The sequence below is a fragment of the Callospermophilus lateralis genome, chromosome 18 (assembly GCF_048772815.1).
Source record: "Callospermophilus lateralis isolate mCalLat2 chromosome 18, mCalLat2.hap1, whole genome shotgun sequence".
Taxonomy (NCBI): domain Eukaryota; kingdom Metazoa; phylum Chordata; class Mammalia; order Rodentia; family Sciuridae; genus Callospermophilus; species Callospermophilus lateralis.
In genome coordinates, this window is record NC_135322.1 from 24,023,664 (window position 1) to 24,033,632 (window position 9,969).

Here is a 9,969-nt window from a genome sequence, read left to right on the forward strand (position 1 = left end):
CCATAAGAAGGAGCAAGGAAAATACACTTTCATATGAAAGCATTTGCAAAGCTTCCACAGATCTCCAAGTTTGCTGGAATCTCAGCAAATATTATTTAAACTCAATGGGTTAATAATTGGAGGGAATGAATGGTACTCCATTTGTACTTGTTCCTCCAAGTTTAATTCTTCTAGGTTGACGTGTTGGTGTGCAGGAAATCTTTGATTTTTTAGGTTTCCCTTCATTTTCTCATATAGGGATACATACATTTGGAACACTAAATCAAACACATTTTTTGTTAGCTTTGTGAAAATCGACTTACTCAATTAGTTCTCAGTGCATGGTTGATGCTTTGTTCCCTGTTGAAGGATCCATAACCAGGGGAAAGGAAAATACAGTTTCATTTGAAAGCGTTTGCAAAGCTTTCTCAGAACTCTGAGTTTACTGGAATCTATGCAAATATTTTTCACCCAATTTTCTTGATTCTTGGAGGGAATGATCGGTGCTCCATTTGCAGTTGGTCCAACAATTTTCGTTTTTCTAGGTTGAAGCATTCGTTTGCAGGAACACTTTGAATTTTTAGGGTTCACTTTTTTTTTCTTATACTGATACATGCACAAACACGGTTTCAGCTAGCTGCTTGAAACTTGACTCACGCAAATAGTTCTCAGTGTGCTCTCTGTGCTTTGTTTCCTGTTGAAGTCATCTTAAGCAGAGGCAAGGAAAATCCACTTTCATTTGAAAGCATTTGCAAATGTTCCACCAAAATTCGAGTTTACTGGAATCTCAACAAATATTTTTTCTTCTAACCTTGTTGATAATTGGAGGGAATGATTGGTACTCTATTCTCACTTGTTCTTGCAAATTTTGTTCTTTTATATTGAAGCGTTCCTTTCCAGGAACACTTTGAATTTTTAGGTTTCACTTTGTTTTCCTATAGGGATCCATGCATTTGGAACTCTAAATCAAACATGGTTTGTGCTAGCTGCTAGAAACTTGTCTCACTCAACTAGTTCACAGTGCGTTTAAGATGATTTGTTCTCTGTTAAAGTACCCTATAAGTAGCAAGGAAAATACACTTTCATTTTGAGGTATTTGCAATGTTTTGACAGATCTCCGAGTTTACTGAAATCTCAGCAAATATTTTTTCACCAGATCATCTTGATACATAGAGGGAATGATCTCTTATCCATTTACCCTTGGTTCCCAAAATTTTATTCTTCTACTTTGAAGCGTTCATTTTCAAGAACACTTTTAATTTTTAGGGTTAACTTCTTTTTCCCCTATAGGTTACATGAGTTTGGAACTTTAAATCGAGCATGGCTTCAAATATCTCCTTAAAACGTGACTCACTCAACTAGTTCTCTGTGTACCCATCGTTTCTTTTGAAGTAGCCTTAAGTAGTGGCAAGGAAAACATACTTTAATGTGGAAGCATTTTCAAAGCTTCCACAAAACTCCAAGTTTACAGGAATCTCAGCAAATATGTTTTCACACAATCTTGTTGATACTGGGATAGAATGATCGGTACTCCATTCGGGCTTGGTCCATCAAATTAGGTTATTCTAGGTTGAAGCTTTCATTTGCAGGATCACTTTGATTTTTTGGTTTCCCTTCATTTTCTCCTATATGGATACATGCATTTGGAACTCTAAATGAGACAAAATATGTTCTAAGAGGGAATGGTCGGTACTCCATTGAAACTTTGTCCCCCAAATTTTATTCTTCTTGGTTGAAGCGTTAGTTTGCAGGAACACCTTGAATTTTTCGGTTTCACTTCCTTTTTCCCTATAGGGATACTTGCATTTGGAATTCTAAATCAAACACTGTTTTTCCTAGCTAATTGAAACTTGAGTCATTCAATTACCTCTCAGTGCACTCTGGATGTTTTGTTCCCTGAATGAATTAGCCCTCTGAAGGGGCAAGGAAAATACACTGTCATCTAAAATCATTTGCAAAGCTTACAAAGAACTCCGAATTTACTGGAATCTCAGCAAATATTTTTCACCTGATCTTCTTTATTCTTGGAGGGAATGATTCGGACTCCATTTACACTTGGTCCCCCAAATTTTGTTCTTGTTGGTTGAAGCATTCATTTGCAGGAACACTATAAATTTTTAGGATTCACTACATTTTCCCTTGTAGGAATACATGCATTTGGAACTCTAAATCAAACAAGTTGGTTTCTAGGTGCATGAAACGTGACTCACACAAACAGGTCTCAGTGTACTCTGTATGCATTGTTTTCTGTTGAAGTAGTCTTAAGTAGAGGCCATGAAAATACACTTCCATTTGAAAGCATTTGCAAATCTTCCAAAGAACTCGAGTTTACTGGAATCTCAGCAAAACTTTTTTCACCTAATCTTATTGATACTTGGGGGACATGGTTGATACTCCATTCGTAGTTACTCCCCAAAATTTTGTTCTTTTTGATAGAAGCTTTTGTTTGCAGGAACATTTTGAATTTTTAGAATTCACTTTGTTTTTTCCTATAGGGATATATGCATTTGGAACTCTAAATCAATCACAGTTTCAGCTAGCTGCTTGAAAAATGACTCATTCAATTACTTCTCAGTGTGCTCTCCATGTTTTCTTCCCTGTTGAAGTAGCACTAAGCAGAGGCAAGATAAATGCACTTTCATTAGCACTGTTTGCGCTAGCTGTTTCAATCTTGACTCAATCAATTAATTCTCAGTGCTCTCCCTGTGCTTTGTTCCCTGTTGAAGTAGTGGTATGCAGAGGCAAGGAAAATACCCTTTCATTTGAATGTGTTTCCAAAGCTTCCATAGAACTCGGAATTTCTGGGAATCAGCAAACATTTTTTTACCCAATCACGTTGATACTTGCAGGGAATGATTTGTAATTACTTAGCACTTGGTACCCAATATTTCATTCATCTAGTTTGAAGGGTTCATTTGCAGGAACACTGAAAATTTAGGTTTCACTTTGTTTTTTTGTATAGGGATACATGCATTTGGAACTCTAAATCGAACACAGTTTCACCTTGCTTCATGAGACATGACTTACTCAATTAGTTCTCAATTAGCTCTCTATGCTTTGTTCCCTGTTGAAGTAGCACAAAGCAGGGGCAAGGATAATACACTTTCATTTGAAAGCTTTTGCAAAGCTTACACAGAACTCTGAGTTTACTGGTAACTCAGCAAGTATTTTTCACTCAAACTTCTTGATTCTTGGAAGGAATGATCAGTACTGCATTTGCACTTGATCCATCAAATTTCATTCTTCTAGGTTGAAGCGTTCGTTTGCAGGAACACTTTGAATTTTTAGGGTTCACTTTATTTTCACTATAGGGATACATGCATTTGGAACTCTAAATCAAACATGTTTTTCTTCTAGCTGTTTGAAACTTGACTCACACAAATAGTTCTCAATGCATACTCTATCCTTTGTTCCCTGTTAAAGTAGTCTTAAGCAAAAGAAAGGAAATACCCATCTTATTGAAAGCATTTGCAAACTTTCACACAACACCGAGTTTACTTAAATCTCAACAAATTTTTTTTGCCTGATCTTGTTGATACTTGGAGGGAATGATAGGTCTTCCATTCACACTTGATCCCCCAAATTTCCATATTCTAAGTTGAAGCATTTGTTTGCACGAACACTTTGAATTTTAGGTTTCACTTTGTTTTCTCCTATTGGAATACATGCATTTGGCACTCTAAATCAAACAAGGTTTCACCTATCTTCTTAAAACCTGACTCACTCAATTAGTTCTTATTTTGCTCTCTATGATTTGTTCTCTTGAAGTAGCCCTAAGAAGGGGCAAGAAAAATAAACTTTCCTTTGAAAGCCTTTGCAAAGCTTCCAAAGAACTCTGAGTTTACTGGAATCTCAGCAAATATTTTTTTTTTACCCAATCTTCTTGATACTTTGGGGGAATTATTGGTATGCCATTCATACTTTGTCCCTCAAATTTTGTTCTTCTAGGATGATGTGTTCGTTTTCAGGAACACTTCAAATTTTTAGATTTCACTTCATCTTCTCCTATAGGGATATATTCATTTGGAACTCTAAATCAGACTGGGTTTCACCTAGCTTATTGAAACGTGAATCACTCAGTAAGGTCTCAGTGCACTCTCTATGCTTTTTTCCCTGTTGTAATAGCCCATAGCAGGGGCCAAGAAAAATACACTTTCATTCAAAAGTGTTTTCAAAGCTTCCAAAGAACTCCAAGTTTCCTGGAATATCAGCAAATATTTTTTCACCTGATCTCGTTGATACTTGGAGGGAATGAATGGTTTTGCAATCCCACTTGGTCTCCAAAACATCATTCTTCTAGGTTGAGTCATTTTTTTGCAGGAACACATTAAATTCTTAGGTTTTGCTTCATTTTTTTCTTTAGGGATACATGCATTTGGAACTCTAAATCAAACAGGGATATAGCTTTCTACTTGAAACGTGACTCACTCAATTAGTTCTCAGTTAGCTCTCCATAATTTGTTCCCTGTTGAAGTACACCTAAGCAGAAGCAAAAAATATACACTTTCATTTTAATTTGTTTGCAAAGCTTCCACAGAACTGAGTTTCCTGGAAACTCAGCAAATATTTTATCAACAGAAGTTGTTGATACTTGGAGGGAATGATCAGCATTCCATTTGTACTTTGTCCCCAATATTTTATTCTTCTATGTTGCAGTGTTTGTTTCAAAAAACCTTTGAAATTTTGTTTCAAACTGTACATGGAACTCCGAGTTTAATGGAATCTCAGCATATATTTTTTCACCCAATCTTGTGGATACTTGGAGCTAATGATTGGTAGTCCATTCAAACTTGGTCCCCCAAATTTCGTTCATGTAGGTTGAAGTGTTCTTTTGCAGGAACACGTCAAATTTTTACATTTCACTTCCTTTTCCCCTATAGGGATACATGAATTTGAAACTCTAAATGAAACAGGGTTACACATAGCTGATTGAAACTTGAATCACTCAATTAGGTCTCAGTACACATTCTATGCTTTTTTCCCTATTGAAGTAGCCCTAAGCAAGGGCAAGGAAAATATACTTTCATTTGAAAGCATTTGCAAGACTTCTAATTAACTCTGAGATTACTGGAATCCCAGCATACATTTTTTCAACTAATCGTTTTAATACATGGAGGGAAAGATTGGTACTCCATTCTCACTTGGTCCATGAAATTTTATTCTTCAGGTTTGTATTGTTCATTTGCAGGAACACCTTGGATTCTTAGCTTTCACTTTATTATCTCCTATAGGGATACAGGCCTTTAAAACTCTAAATCAAATACAGTTTGTGCTAGGTGCTTTATAATTGACTCGCTCAATTAATTCTCATTTTGCTATCTATCATTTTTTCCCTGTTTAAGTAGCCCTAAGCTGAATCATGGAAAATAAACTTTTATTTGAAAGCATTTGCAAAGCTTCCACAAAACTCCAAATTCACTGGAATCTAACCAAACATTTTTTCACCCAGTCTTATTGATACTTGGAGGAAGTGATCAGTACTCCATTCACACTTGGTCCGCCAAATTTCATTCTTCTAGGTTGAAGCATTCATATGTAGGAACACTCTGAAATTTTAAGTTTCACTTCATTTTCCCCGATAAGTATAAATGCATTTGGATATCCAAATCAAACACGTATTGTGCTAGATTCTTGAAACTTGACTCACCCAATTAGTTCTCAGTACCCTCTCTATGCTTTCTTCTATGTTGAAATAGCCCTAAACAGGGGCAAGGAAAATCACTTTTTTGAAAATTTTTGCAAAGCTTCCACAGAACTGCAAGTCTCCTGGAATCTCAGCAAATATTTTTTTCATCCAATCTTGTTGATACTTGGAGGGGATGACTGGTACTCCAATTCCACACGGTCACCCAAATATCATTCATCTAGGTGGAATCCTTTATTTGTGGGAACACTTTGAATTTTTAGGATTCACTTCGTTTTTCCCTATAGGGATACATGCATTTGAAACTGTAAATCAAACATGGTTTTAGCTAGGTTCTTGAAACCTGATTCACTCAATTAGTTCTCCATGTGCTCTCTGTAGTTTGTTCCCTGTTGAAGTAGACCTAGGAAGAGGCAAAGAAAATGCACTTTCAATTGAAAGATTTGCAAAACTTCCACAGAACTCCGAGTTTACTGGAATCTCTAAAAAAATTTTTCACCCGGTCTTGTTGATACTTGGAGGGAGTGATCGGTACTCCATTCATATTTGGTACCCCAAATTTTATTCTTCTAAGTTGACGCAATCATTTTCAAGAACATTTTGAATTTTTAGGTTTTATTTTATTTACCTCCATAGGGATACATGCATTTGGAACTCTAAATCAAACAGGTTTTCACCTAGCTGCTTGAAACTTGACTCATTCAATCAGTTATGAGTGTGCTCTCTATGATTTGTTCCCTGTTTAAGTAGCCCTTAAGAGGGGCAAGGAAAATAGACTTTCATTTGAAAGCATTTGCAAAGCCTCATAGAACTCATAGTTTTCTGGAATGTCAGCAATATTTATTCTCCCGATCTTGTTGATACTTAAAGCAAATGATCGATACTCCATTCACATTTGGTCCCACACATTCCGTTCTTTTAGGTTGAAACTTTCATTTGCAGGAGCACTTTGAATATTTATGTTTCACTTTCTCTTCCCCTATAGAAATACATGCTATGGAACTCTAAATCAAAGATGGTTTGGGTTTTCTGCTTGAATCTTGACTAACTCTATTAGTTCTCAATGTGCTCTCTCTATGTGCTTTTCCCTGTCAAAGTAGCCCTAAGTAGGGGCAAGGAAAATACACTTTCATTTGAAAGTGTTTCCAAAGCTTCCAAAGAGTTTACTGGAAATTCAGCAAATATTTTTTTCATCTGATCTTGTTGATACTTGGAGGGAATGATCGGTACTCCATTTGCATTGGTCCCCCAAATTTAGTTCTTCTCCTTGTATGCAGTGCTCTCTCTATGCACTGTCCCCTGTTTAGGTAGCCCTAAGTAGGGTCAAAAAAATACACTTTTATTTGAAAGCATTTGCAAAGCTTCTACAGAACTCCGAGTTTCCTGGAAACTCAGGAAATATTTTTACTACCGATATTGTTTATTCTTGGAGTGAATGATCAGTACTCCTTTTGCACTTGATTCCCCCAATTCCATTCTTCTAGGTTGAAGCGTCCTTTTGCCTGAAAACGTTGAAATTTTACGTTTCAGTTTGATTTCCCCTGTAGGGATATCTGCATTTACAACTCTAAATCAAACACGATTTCACCTAGGTGATTGAAACTTGACTCACTCAATTAGGTCTCAGTGCACATTCTCTTCTTTTTTCCCTGTTAAAGTAGCCCTAAGCAGGGGTAAAGAAAATAATCTTTTATTTGAAAGTGTTTCCATGCTTCCACAGAACTCCGAGTTTACTGGAATATCATCAAATATTTTTTCACTGCATGTTGTTGATACTTGGAGGAAATGATTGGTAATCCATTCGCACTTGGTCTGCCAAATTTTCTTCTACTAGTTGAAGTGCTCGTTTGCAAGAACACTTTGAATTTATAGGTTTCACTTCGTTTTCCCCTATAAGGATACATACATTTTGAACTCTATATCAAACACAGTCTGTGATAGCTTCTTAAATCTTGACTCACTAAATTTTTTCTCAGTGCACTCTATATGCTTTGGTCTCTGTTGAAGTACCCCTAAGTAAAGGCAATTAAAATAAACTTTGATTTGAAACATGTGCAAAGCTTCCATAGAACTCTTAGTTTACAAGAATCTCAGCAAACATTTTTCAACTGATATTTTTGATACTTAGCAGGAAAGAAGAGAATACCAGTTGAAATTAGCTGCCCAAATTTTGTTTTTCTAGCTTGAAGAATTCGTTTGCAGGAACACTTTGAATTTTTAGATTTCACTTCGTTTTTCCTCTATAGGGATACATGCATTTAAAACTCTAAATCAAACAAAGTTTGTGCTTACTAGCTGCTTGAAACTTCACTCACTCAATTAGTTCTCAGTGCACTCTCTATGCTTTGTTTCCGATTGGTGAAACTCTAAGCAGAGACAAGGAAAATACACATTCATTTGAAAATTTTTCCAAAGGTTCCACAGAAATCAAAGTTTACTGGAATCTCCACAAATATTTTTTGACCCGAACATGTTGATACTTGGAAGGAATGACCTGTGCTCCATTCACACCTTTTTCTCAAAATTTTGTTTTTCTAGGTTGAAGCTTTCGTTTGCAAAAACACTTTGAATTTTTAGGTTTCACTTAAATTTTCCCTATACATATACATGCATTGAAAGTCTAAATCAAACATGGTTTGTGCATGCTAGCTGCTTGAAACTTGACCCACTCATTTAGTTCCCAGTGTGTTCACTATGCTTTGTTTTCTGTTGAAGTAGCCCTAAGCAGAGGCAAGGAAAATACACTTTCATTTGAAAGTGTTTGCAGAGCTTCCACAGAACTGTGAGTTTACTGGAATCTAAGCAAATATTTTTTTCACCTGATCTCCTTGATACTAGGCATGGAAGATGAGGGTACTAGTTGCACTTGACTTCCCAAATTTTGTTCTTCTAGGTTGAAACGTTTGTTTGCAGGAACACTTTGAATATTTAGATTTCAATTCATTTTCCCCTATAGGGATACAGGCATTTGGAACTCGAAATCAAACATGGTTGGTGCTAGCAGCTTGAAACTTGACTCACTCAATCAGTTCTCAGAGCCCTCTCTATGCTTTGTTCCTTTTTAAGTAGCCCTAAGCAGAGACCAAAAAATAATCATTCATTTGAATGCTTTTAAAGAGCTTCCAAAGAACTCTGAGGTTACTGAGCAAGTATTTTTTTCATCCAATCTTCTTGATACTTTGCAGGAAAGATCAGTATATCAGTTACACGTTGATGTCCAAATTTTGTTCTCAGTTGAAGTGTTCTTTGGCAAGAATACTTTATTGTTTTAGGTTTCCCTTCATTTTAACCTACTGGGATACATGTGTTTGGAACTCCAAATCAAAAACAGTTTGTGCTAGTTTCTTTAAAATCCGCTCACTCAATTAGTTCTCAGAGAAGTTTCTATGCTTTGTTCCCTGTTGAAGTAGCCCTAAGCAGAGGCAAAAAAATAATAATGTTTTATTTTAATGCATTTGAAGAGCTTTCAAAGAACTCTGAGCTTTCTGAAATCTCAGCATATTTTTTTTCACCCAATTAGTTGATGCTTGGCAGTAAAGAAAAGAATACCAGTTGCAATTAGCTGCCCAAATTTCATTCTTCTAGCTTGACCCATTTGTTTACCTAAGCCTAACCCTTACCCTAACCCTAACACTAAACCTAACTTACACATAACCCTAAAACTAAGCCTAAACCTAACCCTAAGCCTCACTGTATCCCTAATACTAACCACAACCATAACTCTTACTCTTTCCCTAAATCTAACACTAACCCTAACTCTAGGGGCTGGGGATGTTTCTCAAGTGGTAGCATTCTTGCCTGGCATGTGTGCTGCTCAGTTCAAACCTCAGCACCACATACAAACAAACATGTTGTGTCTGCCGAAAACTAAAAAAATAAATATTAAACAAATTCTCTCTCTCTGTCTCTCTGTCTCTCTCTGTCTCTCTCTCTCTCTCTCTCGCTCACTCTCTCTCTCGCTCTCTCTCTCTCTTTAAAATAACCCTAACCCTTACCCTTTCCCTAACACAAAGCATATCCTTCACCCTAACAATAATCGTAACACTAACCCTAACCCTAACTCTAAAACTGACCCTAACTCTAACCTGAGCTATAACACTAACCCTAACCCTAACAAAAAACCTAACCCTAACTTTAACATAAACCATAAACAGAAACCTAAACCTGACCCTAACACTAATCTAAACCCTAACTCTAAACCTAACCCTAACCCTTACATTAAAACTAAACCTGGGTTTGGGATGTGGCTCAAGTGGTAGTGTGCTCGCCTGGCATGCATGCAGCCCAGGTTTGATCTTCAGCACATCATACAAAAAAAAAAAAAGATGTTGTGTCTGCTGAAAACT